Here is a 17,269-nt window from a genome sequence, read left to right on the forward strand (position 1 = left end):
GGCCTATAGTGTAAAGGGGAAGATTCCTCCTTTTCAAGTGAAAGCGCACTCAACGAGGGCTGTAAGTGCTTCTTGGGCAGTGCATCACCAGGCCTCCCTGGCTCAGATCTGTAAGGCTGCAACTTGGTCATCAGTCCACACATTCACCAGATTCTATCAGGTGGATGTCAGAGGACAAGAGTATATCGCCTTCGGGCGCAGTGTACTGCAGGCTGCAGTTTAGGTCCTTCGGTCCCTGGCGGTCTATAATTATGATCGGTGTCTCCCTCCCCTCAATCGGAGCATTGCTTTGGGACATCCCACTATGTAATGAAGCTCCTGTGTCCCATGATGTATGATCAAGAAAATGGGATTTTTATATACAGCTTACCTGTAAAATCCTTTTCTTGAGAGTACATCACGGGACAAAGAGCTCCTGCCCCTCTTGGGTTTTACATGGTTTCTTATTGCTTTGCTACAAAACTGAGGTGCCTCCCATATGGGAGGGGTTATATAGGGGAGGAATTCTCCTTAATTGGGGTTAACCAGTGTCCAATCACCAGAGGTGCCTATATAACCCACTATGTAATGAAGCTCCTGTGTCCCGTGATGTACTCTCAAGAAAAGGATTTTACAGGTAAGCTGTATATAAAAATCCAATTTTTTTTATTTTTTCTTATTAATTTTAATTGATTTTATTTATTTTTACACTGTTTAAAAAAAAAAAAAAAAAATGATCACTTTTATTTCTATTACAAGGAATGTAAACATCCCTTGTAATAGAAAAAAACATGACAGGTCCTCTTAAATATGAGATCTGGGGTCAAAAAGTCCTCAGATCTCATATTTGAACTTAAATGCAATAAAAAAAAAAAAATGTCATTTGAAAAAATATACCTTTTAAGAGGTATGGGCGGAAGTGACGTTTTAACGTCGCTTCTGCCCTCCTATGGTATAGAGACGAGTGTGGACCATCTTAGTCTCACTCGTCTCCATACCCAGCACAGGAAAGGACCCGATCGCCGCCGCCGCTCTCGAGGTGCCACCCCCCCTCCCGCCGCTCTCCCGCACCCTCCGCCGCTTACCGGAGCCGTCGGTAGCGGCGGAGGCGATCGGGTCCTTTCCTGTGCTGATAGCAGTGATCTCGCGGCGAACCCACCGCAGAGACCACCGTTATTTCGCACACATGACCGGTGCCTGAAGAGATGGATATTTCGGTTGTGGCAGCAGCTGCTGCCGTTACTGAGATATCCCTCTTCAAAAAATGTACCTACATCGGCGTGCGCTGGTCGTAAAGTGGTTAAAGGGCAAATTTATATAAGACTATGCACAGATATTTAATAAAAGATTTAAAAGCAAATCAGAAATAATATAGTGCCTACATTTGGTTGACTTCTTCAGCTTTTGGCAAGGTTCCTTTGACAGGCAGCAAAATTATTCTTATGATATTAATGAATTATTATTATGATATGCAGGAAACACTGCCAACATACTAAGGTCAGAAGTCCACTTCTTAACACACACACACACACACACATATATATATATATATGTATATTATATAGAGAAAGAGAGAGAGATACACAGTTGTGTGAAAAAGTATGTGCCCCCTTTCTGATTTTTATTATTATTTTATTATTACACAAAGATAACCCGAGTAAATACAAAGTGCAGTTTTTAAATTTTATAGTTTAATTTATTAAGGCAAAAAAGCTGTCCAAACCTGCCTGGCTTTATGTGAAAAAGTATTTGACCCCTAAACCTAATAACTGGTTGTGCCACCCTTGGCAGCAACAACTGCAATCAAGCGTTTGCGATAACTGGCATGAGCCTTTCACATCGTTGTGGAGCAATTTTGGCCCACTCTTCTTTGCAGAATTGTTTTAGGCAGTGGGAAGTTCCAAGTGATCTCCATTTGTGGATAATGTCTCTCCACGTGTTGCACTGGAGTTCCAAAGCCTTTGAAATGGCATTTAAACCCTTCCTAGACCGATACATGTACATTACTTTGTTTCTAATCTGTTCATGAATTGTTTTAGATTGTGCCATGATGTGTGGCTTTTTGTGATCTGTTAGCGTGCTTCACAGACAGCTTCTAATAATGTGATTTATTGATTCAACAGGTCTGGCAGTAATTAGGCCTGGGTGCGGCAAGTGAAATTTAACTCCGCTTTCCAAAAAATTGTGGCTAATCCCAGTTCATTCATGATTCAGCATGGAAGGGGGCAATTACTTTTTCACACAACTGTATATATGCTTATTACATTATACCTTGCAGCCAGACTGAGCATGTATATCACAATACCTCTAAACAGTACCTTAGCCTGTCATTTCTGTTGCACTGGACAACTTTCTTGGCAGTGGAGAAGAAATGAAGAAAGCTTTAAAGTGACGCTAAAGGTTAATGTTTTATTTTTTTTTAAATAACAAACACGTTATACCTACCTCCACTGTACAACTCGTTTTGCACAGAGTGGCCCTGAACCTTGTCTTCTGGGGTCCCTCGGCAGCTTAGCTGCTCTTCCCCACAACAGATAACCCCCTGGGAGAAGCGCTCTCCTGGGGGGGGTTACCTTATGGGCGCTATTGAGTTCAGTATTCGGCATCTATGGGACTCGGCCCTGCCCCCTGGTGGCCGTGTCATTGGATTTGATTAACAGCAGCGGGAGCCATTGGGTGCGCTGCTATCAGTCTAATTGGTCAACAGCTGAGAACCCTCTAGCAGAGAAACAGCACGTCTCCGTGGGACCAGTTTGAGGGTTCAGGTAAGTAATACGGGGGGGGGGGCAGTCACGGTGTTTTTTCACTTTAATGTATAGGATGCATTAAGGTGAAAAAAACATGAACCTTTACAATCCCTTTAAAGAAAACCCGCAGTCATAGCATATCAATAGAAACTAACACATGCAAGGAAAGATGGGAACGTTGACGATTGCATAGTCCTCTTGATCTGATGGGCAGTCTTATGATTTTGGACCCTGTCCCACAGTATCTGTGTTTCAGAATTCTATGCAGAATGGTAGAGGGTAACTTGCTTCCCAGCACCAGGCACTGATTATTGGGTAGAGTGATTTAATTCCCAGCAATGGCTGCATAGTTTCAATGTTGATATTATCTGTGCATTTAGGCCCCATTCACACCTGAGCGTAGAGTTTTCAGGCAGAAAATCGCACGATTTTACCACAATTTTCCGGCGTTTTTTGTGGGGGTTTTTTACGGAATTTTGTCACGATTTTGTGCAGAGCAAAAGGTCACCAATGTAAAAAGAAGAAAGCATTTTTGATCTTCTGGCTTCAGGTGTTTTGGAGTGGAGATGTGAAAAACCTGAAGAAAAATGCTCCCTTTGAAATTCTATGTATGTCTTCACACTAATCCATTGTGCATCCGTTGTGGCGTAAAAATTCCTTCTTGCCGCATTTTTGGTGCATGTTTGGTCATCAAAAATGCACCTCCCCATTAAAATCAGTTTTTGAGTCACATGTCCACTTGAAGACCAGGTCTTTTCTGGCACTTTTTATTTACAAGCTAAAATTTGTATTTTATGGTAGAAAATAATTCAGAACCTCTAAACATTATATATTGTTTTTTTAGCAGAGACCCTAGGGAACAAACTAACGATTTGGGAAAAAATTTATTTGAATGAATTCGAAAACAAAACACAATATATACCGACATTTTTTTTGCATAATATAAATGATGATGTTACACTGAGTAAACAGATACGCACGTGGAATGGCGACAAACTACGATACTTAACCACTTGCTTACTGGGCACTTAAACCCCCCTCAGTCCCAGACCAATTTTCAGCTTTCAGCGCTGATGCACTTTGAATGACAATTGCGCGGGCATACAACACTGTACCCAAATGAAATTTTTATCATTTTTTTCCCACAAATAGAGCTTTCTTTTGGTGGTATTTAGTTACAGCTCAGAGTTTTATTTTTTGCTAAACAAACAAAAAAAGATGCAAAAAAAAAAAAAAATCCTGTTTTAATAGTTTGTTATAAAATTTTGCAAACGGGTCATTTTTCTCCTTCATTGAAGTGCGCTGATTAGGCGGCACTGATGGGCTGCATTGGTGGGCACTGATGGGCTGCATTGGTGGGCACTGATGGGCTGCATTGGTGGGCACTGATGGGCTGCATTGGTGGGCACTGATGGGCTGCATTGGTGGGCACTGATGGGCTGCATTGGTGGGCACTGATGGGCTGCATTGGTGGGCACTGATAGGCATAGTTAAGGCGGCACTAATAGGCACAGATAAGGCGGCACCGATGGGCACAGATAAGGCGGCACTGATGGGCAAAGATGGGCACAGATAAGATGGCATGGATGGGTGGCACGGATAAGTGGCACGGATGGGTGGCATGGATGGGCACTGATAGGTACCACTGATAGATAATACTGATAGGTGGCACTGCTGGGCACTGATGGGCGGCACTGCTGGGCACTGATGGGCGGCACTGCTGGGCGGCACTGGGGTGCAGCACCTTTGAGGCACATTGTGGGCACTGTGGGTGGCACTGTTGGTGGCACTGCTGGGTGGCACTGTGGGCACTATGGGCACTGCTGGGTGGCACTGATGGGGGGGCACTTACTTTTATTCAGGATGGCACTGCGGTGGGCAGGTGGGCACTGGCAGGGGGCAGGTGGTCAGCTGTATTGCTGGCCGTGATCGGGACTGATGTCCCGATCACGGCCGCCGGTGATCGGCTTTTTTTTTCTCTCCTCGCGCTGTCAGCGCGAGGAGGAATAATAGCCGATTACCGGCTCCGTTCTATCACATGATCAGCTGTCATTGGCTGACAGCTGATCACGTGATAAGGGGTCGGGATCGACCCCTTGCACGGCCGCTCGTACCCGGGACGACGTCAATAGACGTAGTCCCGGAAAAGTAGATCCACGCTAATGCCGTCATTTAGCGCGGATCCCAAGTGGTTAAAAATCTCCATAGATGACGCATTAAATGCCTTTACAGGTTACAGGGGGAGCTCTGGTGGTAAAATGATTGCTCTTGCTCTAACATTCGTGGCGTTACCTCACATGTGCGGTGCGAACACATGTGCGTTTACACATGGGTCGCCAACTTTCCTAGACAATCGCTTCTGCGCACAAGCACGAGAGGGATTGGGCTGCTATTAAATTTTGTTTTTTTTTTCTAAATTCTGTGCTGTGCCTTACATAGTCAGAAATACTGTACTCTGTAAGCGGTACTATACTTACGGTATCTCACAAAAGTGAGTACACCCCTCACATTTTTGTAAATATTTTATTATCTTTCCATGTGACAACACTGAAGAAATGACATTTTTCTACAATGTAAAGTAGTGAGTGTACAGCTTGTATAACAGTGTAAATTTGCTGTCCCCTCAAAATAACTCCACACACAGCCATTAATGTCTAAACCGCTGGCAACAAAAGTGAGTACACCCCAAGTGAAAATGTCCAAATTGGGCCCAATTAGCCATTTTCTCTCCCTGGTGTCATGTGACTCATTACAAGGTGTTACAAGGTCTCAGGTGTGAATGAGGAGCAGGCGTGTTAAATTTGGTGTTATCGCTCTTACTCTCTCATACTGGTCACTAGAAGTTCAACATGACACCTCATGGGGATCTGAAAAAAAAGAATGGTTGCTCTACATAAAGATGGCCTAGGCCAGGGACACTCTCTGGGTATCATGCTTGTGGCTGTCAGAGTCTTGCTATGCCTCATGGGACTTGTAGTTCTGCAACAGCTGGAGGTCCACTAATTGCATATCCCTGGCCTAGGCTATAAGAAGATTGCCAAGACCCTGAAACTGAGATGCAGCATGGTGGCCAAGACCATACAGTGGTTTAACAGGACAGGTTCCACTCAGAACAGGCCTCACCATGGTCGACCAAAGAAGTTGAGTGCACGTGCTCAGTGTCATATCCAGAGATTGTCTTTGGGAAATAGATGTATGAGTGCTGTCAGCATTGCTGCAGAGGTTGAAGGGGTGGGTGGTCAGCCTGTCAGTGCTCAGATCACACGCCTCACACTGCATAAAATTGGTCTGTATGGCTGTTGTCCCAGAAGGAAGCCTCTTCTAAAGATGATGCACAAGAAAGCCTGCAAACAGTTTTCTGAAGACAAGCAGACTAAGGACATGGATTACTGGAACCATGTCCTGTGGTCTGATGAGACCAAGATAAAGTTATTTGGTTCAGATGGTGTCAAGCGTGTGTGGCGGCAACTAGGTGAGGAGTACAAAGACAAGTGTGTCTTGCCTACAGTCAAGCATGGTGGTGAGAGTGTCATGGTCTGGGGCTGCATGAGTGCTGCCGGCACTGGGGAGCTACAGTTCATTGAGGGAACCATGAATGCCAACATGTGCTGTGACATACTGAAGCAGAGCATGATCCCCTCCCTTCAGAGACTGGGCCACAGGGCAGTATTCCAACATGATAACGACCCCAAGCACACCTCCAAGATGACCACTGCCTTGCTAAAGAAGCTGAGGGTAAAGGCAATGGACTGGCCAAGCATGCCTCCAGACCTAAACCCTATTGAGCATCTGTGGGGCATCCCCAAACAGAAGGTGGAGGAGCGCAAGGTCTCTAACATCAACCAGCTCCATGATGTTATCATGGAGGAGTGGAAGAGGACTCCAGTGGCAACCTGTAAAGCTCTGGGGAACTCCATGCCCTAGAGGGTTAAGGCAGTGCTGGAAAATAATGGAGGCCACACAAAATATTGACAACAGTGGTTTAGACATTAATGGCTGTGCGTTGAGTTATTTTGAGGGGACGCAAATTTAAACTGTTATACAAGCTGTACACTCACTACTTTACATTGTAGCAAAGTGTCATTTCTTCAGTGTTGTCACATGGAAAAAGAATAAAATATTTACAAAAATGTGAGTGGTGTACTCACTTTTGTGTGATACTGTATATATATATATATACTCCTCACCCAAGTGCTATTTTCTACTAGTGCATCCCGTGTGGGCAAACACAGCCCCAGGCACAGGAGTACATTTAAGTATGCCCATGGGAATGAGGTCTAAAAAATAATAGGATCCTGTATGCTTAAAAAATTAGTAGAGGCTAGAAAATAATAGGCTGTTTTATATTCATCATGCATCCACAATTGCATTCTGTTTTTTTTTTTTGCATTTTAGCATGTTACTGTTAGCAATGAAGGAGTTACCTGGGTGTGATCTGGAACTATGCTCGGGTAACCCATAGAAAGTGGCAGATTTTCATACTCTGTAAATAATAAACCCTTTATAAAAGTTTCCCTGCTTTGGCTTACAACACCAACTCAGTCAGAGGAATGTAGAGTTACCCTTTAAATATGCTTACTAACTCCTGAGTACTCCTATTGTTAGCAGTTGTGTCTGTTACTGTACAATGAAGCTGGAATGCACATCTAACACATGTGGTCTTGTCACAGCAGCCTCCACCGTGTAATTATACTTGGCACTCATGCTGAAATCTGCAAAAGGGCAGAAGCTAGAAGCACACCAAAAAACATGGACAGGCCTGGAATAAAACAAAGTAAAACTATTCTTAGTGTGCCGTATGAGTTCCCGGCCGATGAATACAGTGATTAGAATTTCCTGCTCTCCGCTCTGTGCTCCAGATGAGCTGAGAGGCCGAGGCTCAGGCAGACTGTGTGTCTGCACAATCCCTATCCAGCTGTGAAGAAGATTAAATGGCAGCGTGGAGCAAACCCTTCCAAACGCACCACATCTCAGGCCGAGGATGCGGTCACATTTTAAAGGTCTACTTGTAATATTATAAACCAGGAAAATAAAGGAGCGTAGACTGTTCAAGGTGACTATTCATATACCTCCCAAGTTAAGGATATCTGTGGAATGATCATCTGATAGATTAGGTGATCCTGTGGGATGATGGATAAATAAACTGATACCTATTTACTGAGCCACCATGCCATATACAGTTGTGCTCATAAGTTTACATACCCTGGCAGAATTTATGATTTCTTGGCCATTTTTCAGAGAATATGAATGATAGCACAAAAACTTTTCTTTCACTCATGGTTAGTGTTTGGCTTAAGCCGTTATCAATCAACTGTGTTTACTCTTTTTAAATCATAATGACAACAGAAATTACCCAAATGACCCTGATCAAAAGTTTACATACTCCAGTTCTTAATACTGTGTTTTGCCCCCTTTAACATCAATGACAGCTTGAAGTCTTTTGTGGTATTTGTGGATGAGGCTCTTTATCTTCTCATATGGCAAAGCTGCCCGTTCCTCTTGGCAAAAAGCCTCCAGTTCCTGTAAATTCTTGGGCTGTGTTGCATTAACTGCACATTTGAGATCTCCCCGGAGTGGCTCAATGATATTGAGGTCAGCAGACTGAGATGGCCACTCCAGAATCTTCACTATATATTCTGCTGTAGCCAATGACAGGTCGACTTGGCCTTGCGCTTTGGATCATTGTCATGTTGGAATGTCCAAGTACGTCCCATGCGCAGCTTCCTGGCTGATGAATGCAAATGTTCATCCAGTATTTTTGGATAACATACTGCATTCATCTTGCCATACATTTTGACTAAATTTTCTGTGCCTTTGTAGCTCACACATCCCCAAAACATCAGCGATCCACCTCTGTCTTTCACAGTAGGAATGGTGTACCGTTCATCATAGGCCTTGTTGACTCCTCTCCAAATGTAGCATTTATGGTTGTGGCCAAAAAGCTAAATTTTGGTCTCACCACTCCAAATGACTTTGTGGTAAAAGGTTTGAGGTTTGTCTGTGCTTTTTGCCATATTGCAAGCAGGATAATGTGTGGCATTTGCGTGGCATTTGCATAGTAAGGGCTTTCTTCTGGCGACTCAACCATGCAGCCCATCTTTCTTCAAGTGCCTTATTGCGAATCTTAAAACAGCTGCACCACATGTTTTCAGAGAGTCCTGTATTTCACCTGAAATTATTTGTGGGTTTTTCTTTGCATCCCGAATAATTTTCCTGGCAATTATGGCTTAAATTTTAGTTGGTATACCGGACAGTAGTTTGGTTTCAACAGAACCCCTCATTTTCAACTTCTTGATTAGAGTTTGAACACTGCTGATTGGCATTCTCAATTCTTTGGATATCTTTGTATATTCCTTTCCTGTATTATACAGTTCAACTACCTTTTCCCACAGATCATTTGACAATTCTTTTGCTTTCCCCATGACTCAGAATGCAGAAACGTCAGTGCAGCACTGGATGAAAGATGCAAGGGTCTGTCAGGAGTCCAGAAAACCTGCATAGAAGACACCTGGGAGACAGAAATCTTTCTGATTGATAGGGGATCAAATACTTATTTTACTTATTAAAATGCAAAACAACGTATAATTTTTTTGAAATGTGTTTTTCTGGATATTTTTGTTGTCACTCTGTCTTTCACTGTTAAAATAAACAAACCATTAAAATTACAAACTGATATTTTTTTTTTTGTCAGTGGGCAAACATACAACATCAGCAGGGGATCCAATACTTTTTCCCCTCACTGTACGTGCTACTTTGTGTTTGTCTATCACATAAAATCCCCAAAAAATACATTTACATTTTTGGTTGTAAGAAGACAAAATGTGGAAAATGTCAAGGGGATATGAAGATTTTTTTCACTGCACTGTATATGTTGAAAACTAAATTATGACTATGTATCTACTAAAACTCATAGGCAGGGAGACATATTACCAGAGCTGTATGCCCGATCTAGCCTCCACCCTATTAGATTGTAAGCTCCTATGAGCAGGGCTGTTTTAACCCTCTTGTATTTTATTGTATTGTAACTGTACTGTCTCCCTTTTATATTGTAAAGCACTCCGCAAACTGTTGGCACTATATAAATCCTGTATAACAATAATAATCATTTATTGGATGTAAATATACTGTACATACTACTTAAATTATTAGTAAGCTCATGAATCTAATCTAGCATTATGTTTAAAGGAGTGCTGCCATCTTGGGGTTGAAATAAAAAGCTACAGGGAAAATGCCAATGAGCATATCATTTCACTATATACTTGCTAAAACTTGTACATAAACTGTAATTTTAGGTTGTCAGAACTGTACCTTCCTAACCAGGAGGCAAGTCACTGAAGTGCAGGAGCCAGATGGAAAACAGCCTTAAAGTGCACAGGACACGTACAGTAAGTCCAGTCTTTGGACCCTTCTGCCTCTCCCCCTTCGTTGGCAATTCCCGGCTGTCAGAATAACATATGGGGCTGCTGCGTAAATACAACAGCTGCTGTAAGAAACAGACCTTATGACACAGATTATAAAACACTCTTCAGACACTGGGTAGAGAGATACAATGTAACTTTGTTACTTTGTATGTACTCTGTTCCATTCATCTGAAATTCAAAGGGATGAACACCCATTTATATATGATGTCAGTTAAAGTGGTTGCAAGCCTCTGGCATGAACAAAGCATAGCCCTCTATAGTGTGTATTTGTCTCAATCCAGAGCACTACGTGTCATTATTGTCTGCTGCCCCGTTCCTCTTCTATCTGCATGGGTCACGTTTGAGAAGTTTTCCTGACATGAGAGGGAGCTCCAGCCAGCCCACATCCTGTGATTGACAGCCTCAGCTCTGTTCCTGTGTGAAGAGAGGGTGTCTCTTCCCTCCAATCAGCTCTCACTGAGCTCTGCACAGTGTAACTTCAGCTCCCTGCCTTCTACTTTCTGAAAGCTCAAGCAAGCTGTGTAAATTCTGCACTTTGGATGTCTGAAGAAAAAAGAAGACTGCAGATAAAGAAGAATTTGTTTCACCTCTGTGTATCACCTGAGGCCAGCTGCTTAACTGGGTATATGTAAGGGTTTACAACCACTTTTACTTACTTGCCGAGCAGCCAGCAAAATCGCTCAGCTGGGCAAAACAACTTTATGTTACGTCGCTTCGCCCTGTGGCCACTAGGGATGCAGGTGCCCCCTGCCCACCCACGGAGCCGATGTGAGAGCCCGGCAGTCACAATCACTACCAGGCCCCCGCGAGTGACAGATCGTGACAGAGTATGAACAGCGATCTGTCTATTCTCCTACACAGCCCCCCCCCCCTTCAGTTAGAACATACTCTAGGGAACACATTAACCCCTTGATCTCCCCCTAGTGTTAACCCCTTCACTGCCAGTCACATTTTTCCAGTAATCAATGAATTTATATAGCACTGATCGCTGTAAAAGTGCCAGTGGTCTCAAAAATATGTCAAAATTGTTCTGATGTGTCCGCCATAATGTCGCAGTCCCGATAAAAATCGCAGATTGTCGCCATTACTAGTAAAAAAAAAAATAATAATAATAATAAAAATGCCATAAAACTATGGTGCTCAGCGGCTCTCCTGACAGGGGGGGGGGGGGGTCTGTACTGATAATCGGCATGTTGATTATCAGTGCAGACCCATCAGCAATGCCCACTAGTGATGCCCATCAGTTCCCCACCAGTGCTTGCCTGCCAGTAATGAAAATCAGTGCCCACTTGCACCCACATGTGATGCCAATCAGTGACATCAGGGATGCCAATCAGTGCCCATCAGTAATGCCAGTCATTTCCTCCTCATCAGTGATACCTATCAGTGCCATCTATCAGTACCATCCATCATTGCTGCCCATCATTTTCTGCCTATCAGTGCCCATCATTGCCACCTATCAGTGACCATGAGTGCTGCATATCAGTGACACCTATCATATCCCAAATTTTTATAATAGAAACAAAAAAAAAAAAATTCTTTTAGGTCTTTTTTTATTTGTAGTGCAAAAAATAAAAAAGCCAGAGGTGATCAAATACCAACAAAAGAAAGCGTTGGGGGAAAGATAAAAATGTAATTGTTGTACAGTGTCGCATTGGCCTGGGCAGGAGGGGGTGAAAATGCCCTGTATTGAAACGGTTAATTCTAATACTAATGAAAAAAAATAAAAAATAAATAAAATAAAAAGCACTCTGTTGTCCCCCACACACACTCAAATGCAATCATGCATGTAAGCAGTGACTGCATAATCAATGTGAGGTACTTCTGTGGACGGTGGAGTGATAGTAATGCCGCGTACACATGACCGGACTTTCCGGCAGACTAGGTCCGACGGGATCAGTCTGTCGGACAGTCCAATCGTGTGTGGGCTAGTCCGATCGCTTTTCGAAAAATAAGCCTAGACATAGAAACAGAACATGTTTCAAATCTATCCGACGGATTAAAAATCGGGAAACCCGTTCGTCTGTGTGCTAGTCCGACTGACCAATTACGACGCAAGGGCAGCTATTGGCTACTGGCTATTGAACTTCCTTTTTAGTCCCATTTATGTCATCACGTTCAAAACGAATGGACTTTCGTTTCGTGTGTGGCCAAGTCCATCCGTTCGGAAAGTCCATCGGAACTCCGCCGAAAGTCCGTCGGGAAGACCGTCGGACCTAGTCTGCTGGAAAGTCCGCTCTTGTGTATGCGTCATAAGAGTTCTAGAGCTATAATTTGTGTTTTTATTTGTGTGTTTATTTGTGTTTTTTATATTTGTTTGTTTTTTATTTGTGTTTTTTTTTTATTTGTGTTTTTTTTATTTGTGTATGTTTTTTTTTTTTTTTGCTCTATGTTGATTGAACTAGATAAACTTTGGTCTTTTTTCAACCAGATTAACTATGTAAATTCATGGTTAACTCTAATGCCGTGCACACACGACCGGACTTTTCGATGGACTAGACCCGACGGTCTTCCAGATGGACTTTCGGCAGAGGTCCGAAGGACTTTCTGAACGAGCGGACTAAGTCCGTTCAATTTGAACATGATGACATAAATGGGACTAAACAAGGAAGTTCAATAGCCAGTAGCCAATAGCTGCCCTTGCGTCATATTTGGCCCATCAGACTAGCACACAGACGAACATTTTTTCAGAATTTTTAGTCATGTTCTATTTCTAGGTCCGTCTGATTTTTTTTTTAATAAAAAGCAGTCGGACTAGCCCACACACGATCGGATACAACTTTTGTATTTTACATTAAAAAAGTGGGTATAATGTTGTAAGTTTGTGCGCACTAAAACATAAAAGTGGAAGAAAATTTAAGTATTCTTAAAAAATGTCCCTCCACCCTTCTACCTACCCTGTATATATAAAAAAAAAAAATGATCTGTGTACTTACCTATTTTTAGTCCACTACAGTCCAGTCACATGATTTTGCAGCCCTAGATTCCCTGTGTCGGTAATGCCTTGTACCAAAAAGAAAAAAGCAGCGCTCTATAGAAACCTATAAATAAGGCAAAGTTCAAAAAATAGTAATTTATTGAATGCTCTAAAAACAATGTTCAACCAAGAAACTTATCTGCAATTGTCAATATGACAAATATTCATAACATGGTATACCAGTCATTGAATAAGCTGGGGCACTTCAACATGAATTATATACAATACCGCCAGATCACACAGGGTTAACATCACTCACTGGCTCGGATCTCCATGTGTACGCCTACATCCCAGAGTGTAAAGCAGGGTATGGTGCTCGCCACAGGCTATGCTCCAGATGGTAGGTTTGGGTATGGACTCCTATATCTGTACAGTACGAGCTTGGAATATGTATCATATACTAAATCTGCTTCGGCGGATTGAGAGCTGTGACGGCATCACATGAAAACTTCAGTGTGTCCGGACACAGCCGTCAGACACGCAGGGAACTCACGCCGGAGACCGGAAGTCTCGATCACTCGGAGCCAGGGTAGAGTGATGAATCAAAAATAAATATAAATGAGAAGATTAAAAATATAAGAGATATATATCGTATGTATATATAATATAATGAAAAATATGAAATAAAGATAATGAATGCAGAATAAGAATAATGATAAAAAAAATAAAAATAAAAAAAAATATTAAATAAATAAAATTTGATGGTAGATGCTGTGTAATAATATTATTATTGATGTTGTGTATTACAAATTACAATATTGAATCATTTCCAAACATGGATTATTCAAAAAAACCTTTGGGGCAATTTTGACCCTTAGATAATTATTTGATAATACTGAGAACATCAATCTCTTCATTGAGGCCATCAGGCGAAAGGGAACCAAACGAGTATATCCAAAAAGTCTCCCTTCGACAAAGAAGGGAGCATTTTTCGTTGTCAGTTAGGGGTGCCCTTTGGGATGGCTTCAATGGCAAAAACCTCTATGTGCCTGAAATCCTTATTATGTACTTGACAAAAATGTCAAGGGATACTGTGTTTTGTACAACCCTTTTTCATCAATCGATGGTGCTCCCCTACTCTAATGCCACGTACACACGATCAAAAAATCCGACGGAAAAGTCCGGCGGACAATCCCCCGGATGTTTGTTACCCAAAAGTCCGGCGGACTAAGAAAGTAGTTTTGCACCAAAATATGTCCGCCGGACTCGCAGTCCGGCGAACAATACGACCATGTGTGTGCTAGTCCGCCGTACTTTTGAAATGAACGAACTTTTCCTGCATGGAGAAAAGTCCGTTCATTTTGAGCGTGGCTCCAGGCAGACGGGACTAGCGATGGAAGCGTTGCTGGTCCTGTCACCTGGTATGGACTTAAAGGGGAAGCCCTACGCCGAAAAAAACGTAGTGGGGGTCCAACTCTAGGTCCATATCAGACCCTTATCCGAGCACGCTACCCGGCCGGTCAGGAAAGGGGGTGGGGAGGAGCGAGCACCCCCCACTCCTGAGCCATACCAGGCCCCATGCCCTCAACATGGGGGGGTGCTTTGGGGAAGGGGGGGCCGCACGGCCCCCCACCCCAAAGCACCTTGTCCCCATGTTGATAAGGACAAGGGCCTCTTCCCGACAACCCTGGCCATTGGTTGTCGGGGTCTGCAGGTGGGGGGCTTATTGAAATCTGGGAGCCCCCTTTAGTAAGGCGCCCCCCAGATACCGACCCCTCACCCTATGTGAATGAGTATGGGGTACAATGTACCCCTACCTATTCACCTGTGAAAAAAATGTAAATAAAACACAACACACAAGGGTTAAAAATAGTTTATTGCACAGCTCCGGGGGTCTTCTTCCGTCTTGGGGGGTTTTCTCGCCCGGCTTTCTTCTTCAGGGGTCTTGCAGGATGCTGGGACTGTGACATCATAATGGGCGGGGACATCATCCGGTGATGTCCCTATATAAGTCGCCGCATGCCGCGTGCCTGTCATTGTGACCGGAGACAGCGACGAGTCAACACCTCAAGAAGAGAAGAACAGAAGGAGGCGATGAAGACCGGGCGCGGAGGCCCGGCAAGAAGAACTGAAGAGGGGTACAAGACCCCCCGAAGAGGGGGACAAGACCCCTGAACTTGGAAGTAGACCCCCGGATGGCGGCAAAGAAGAAAGCCGGGCTCCTCCGCTAGTAAAAGAGCTAGCAAAAGAGCAGAAGATAGCGGAGGAGTCCGGCGAGAAGACCTCCCAAGAAGGAAGAAGACCCCCGGAGCTGTGCAATAAACTATTTTTAACCCTTGTGTGTTGTGTTTTATTTACATTTTTTTAACAGGTGAATGGGTAGGGGTATAGGGTGGGGGCCCGGTATCCAGGGGGGGTGTAGGGCTTCCCCTTTAAGTCCATACCAGGTGACGGGGCTTCGCTGGTCCCGGCTACCTGGAGCTGCGTTCAAAATGAACGGACTTTCCTCCGTGTGTGTGGGCAAGTCCGTTCATTTCAAAAGTACGGCGGATGGTCAAGCAGACCTAGTCCGCTGCAAAAGTACCATGTGTGGGCAGGTCCGCTCGTTCGGACAGTCCGGCGGTTTGTCCGCCAGACTAAGTCCGCCAGATAGTCTGATCATGTGTACGCGGCATAACTCATAGGGCGCATAATGCGACCCACGTATAAGAGGCCACATGAGCATCGTAGGACATAGATTATGAACTCCGTGGAACATGTGATGAACTGTTTAATTTGGAAGGACTTGCCTTTATTTGTAACTATCGTTGATTGGCCATGGGAGATCGTTTGGCAAGTGAGACAGCCTCTTTTTCGGTACTGAAAAATCCGACTCTATTGTCAAAGTACGTTCTGATATCCAATGCTGGTCTGTTATTTGATTTCACCAATTTACTGGGGGCAATAATATTTTTTTGCGTTTGTGAACGTCTAAACATTACCTGTGGTTTAGGAGGAAGTACTGGAGCTAAGATTTGGTCAAGCTTCAAGATATTATAATGTTTAAATATTATTTTGGATATGGATTTATATTGGGTATTGAATGTTGAAACGAACCTTGCTGTAGTGATCTTATCTGAGGATTTCTCTATATGGTCACTGGTAGAGGATTTAGATTGTTTGTTTTTATTCTTTATAAAGGCCTGTGTCATTAGATCACGCGGATAGCCTTTTTATTCAAACTTTTTTATCATATGGTGGCCCTGCGTGGTATAGTCCTCAGTTGAGGTACAGTTCCTCCGTAATCTTTAAAATTGGCCATTGGGAATATTTTTCTTCCATACAGGATTGTGACAGCTACTATAGTGGAGATATGAATTACCAGATGTTGGTTTGTTATGGTTACTGACGATGATGTTGTTGTCATGTACCTAGTGGTGAGCCTGGAATGCAGAAAGAGACCTCTCTTGCGTCCTCGACTGACGGCTTCTGATGGTGGTGACAGGAGGCACGTGAGTCAAAGGTAGCACGAGTGCCTGGCAGGATCAACAGCCGTCAGGAACTGTAGCTGACAATCAGGCCTCACTAGCAGCGGACAGGAACCAGCAGACAGCAGTAGACCAACAGGAAGAGGTAGATCACTCAGGAGCAGGCAGGCACACAGAAGAGTCAGGCAAGCCGGGTCAAACCAGACAGTCAGTACAGGAACAGATGCAGCAGGCAGAGGCAGGGACGTGGAACAGGCCGAGTCGGTAACGGATGAGCACGGATGGACCAGAGGATTAGACAGGTGCAGAGTCGTAGACAAGCCAGAGGTCAGAGGCAGGCAGAAGGCAAGGAAGGTTACAGGTCAGGCCGGGTCAATACACGATCAGATCAGATTCAGGCAATAGACTCAGGAACGCTGTAGATCAAGCAGCAAGATCTCAAGGGAGAACTGGGTTTAAATAGCCCGCCTGGCGTGGGTAACCGAGCGCACGCACACGCCCAGGCACCCACACACAGACAGGTAACCGACCACTGTCCCCAGCCAGCCTTTCCTGACAGTTGTTTTCGTCACGAGAGAAGATCAAATCTAAGAAAACCAATTATTTTTGGTCTATCTCATGTGTAAAAGACAAACCCAATGTGTTATCATTTCAATAGACAACAAATGTGGAGAAAAAGTCTGGTCCACCACTCCAGATGAGTAAAATGTCGTCTATATAGCGACTGTAAAAAACAAT

General features: G+C 43.7%; 1 long non-coding RNA gene across 1 annotated transcript; it reads right to left on the minus strand.

The window, feature by feature from the left end:
• Window positions 1-8,006: 8,006 nt before the first annotated feature.
• On the minus strand, window positions 8,007-13,614 carry LOC143978992 (uncharacterized). The gene is made up of 2 exons (XR_013273998.1): window positions 13,084-13,614; window positions 8,007-9,234 (listed from the first exon to the last, which is right to left on the minus strand). It is a non-coding gene; the product is annotated as an uncharacterized LOC143978992 (long non-coding RNA).
• Between the last annotated feature and the right edge of the window lie 3,655 nt (window positions 13,615-17,269).

The sequence above is a fragment of the Lithobates pipiens genome, unplaced genomic scaffold (genome assembly GCF_037356315.1).
Source record: "Lithobates pipiens isolate NorthernLeopardFrog02 unplaced genomic scaffold, aLitPip1_a1.2 Scaffold_1, whole genome shotgun sequence".
Classification (NCBI taxonomy): Eukaryota; Metazoa; Chordata; class Amphibia; order Anura; family Ranidae; genus Lithobates; species Lithobates pipiens.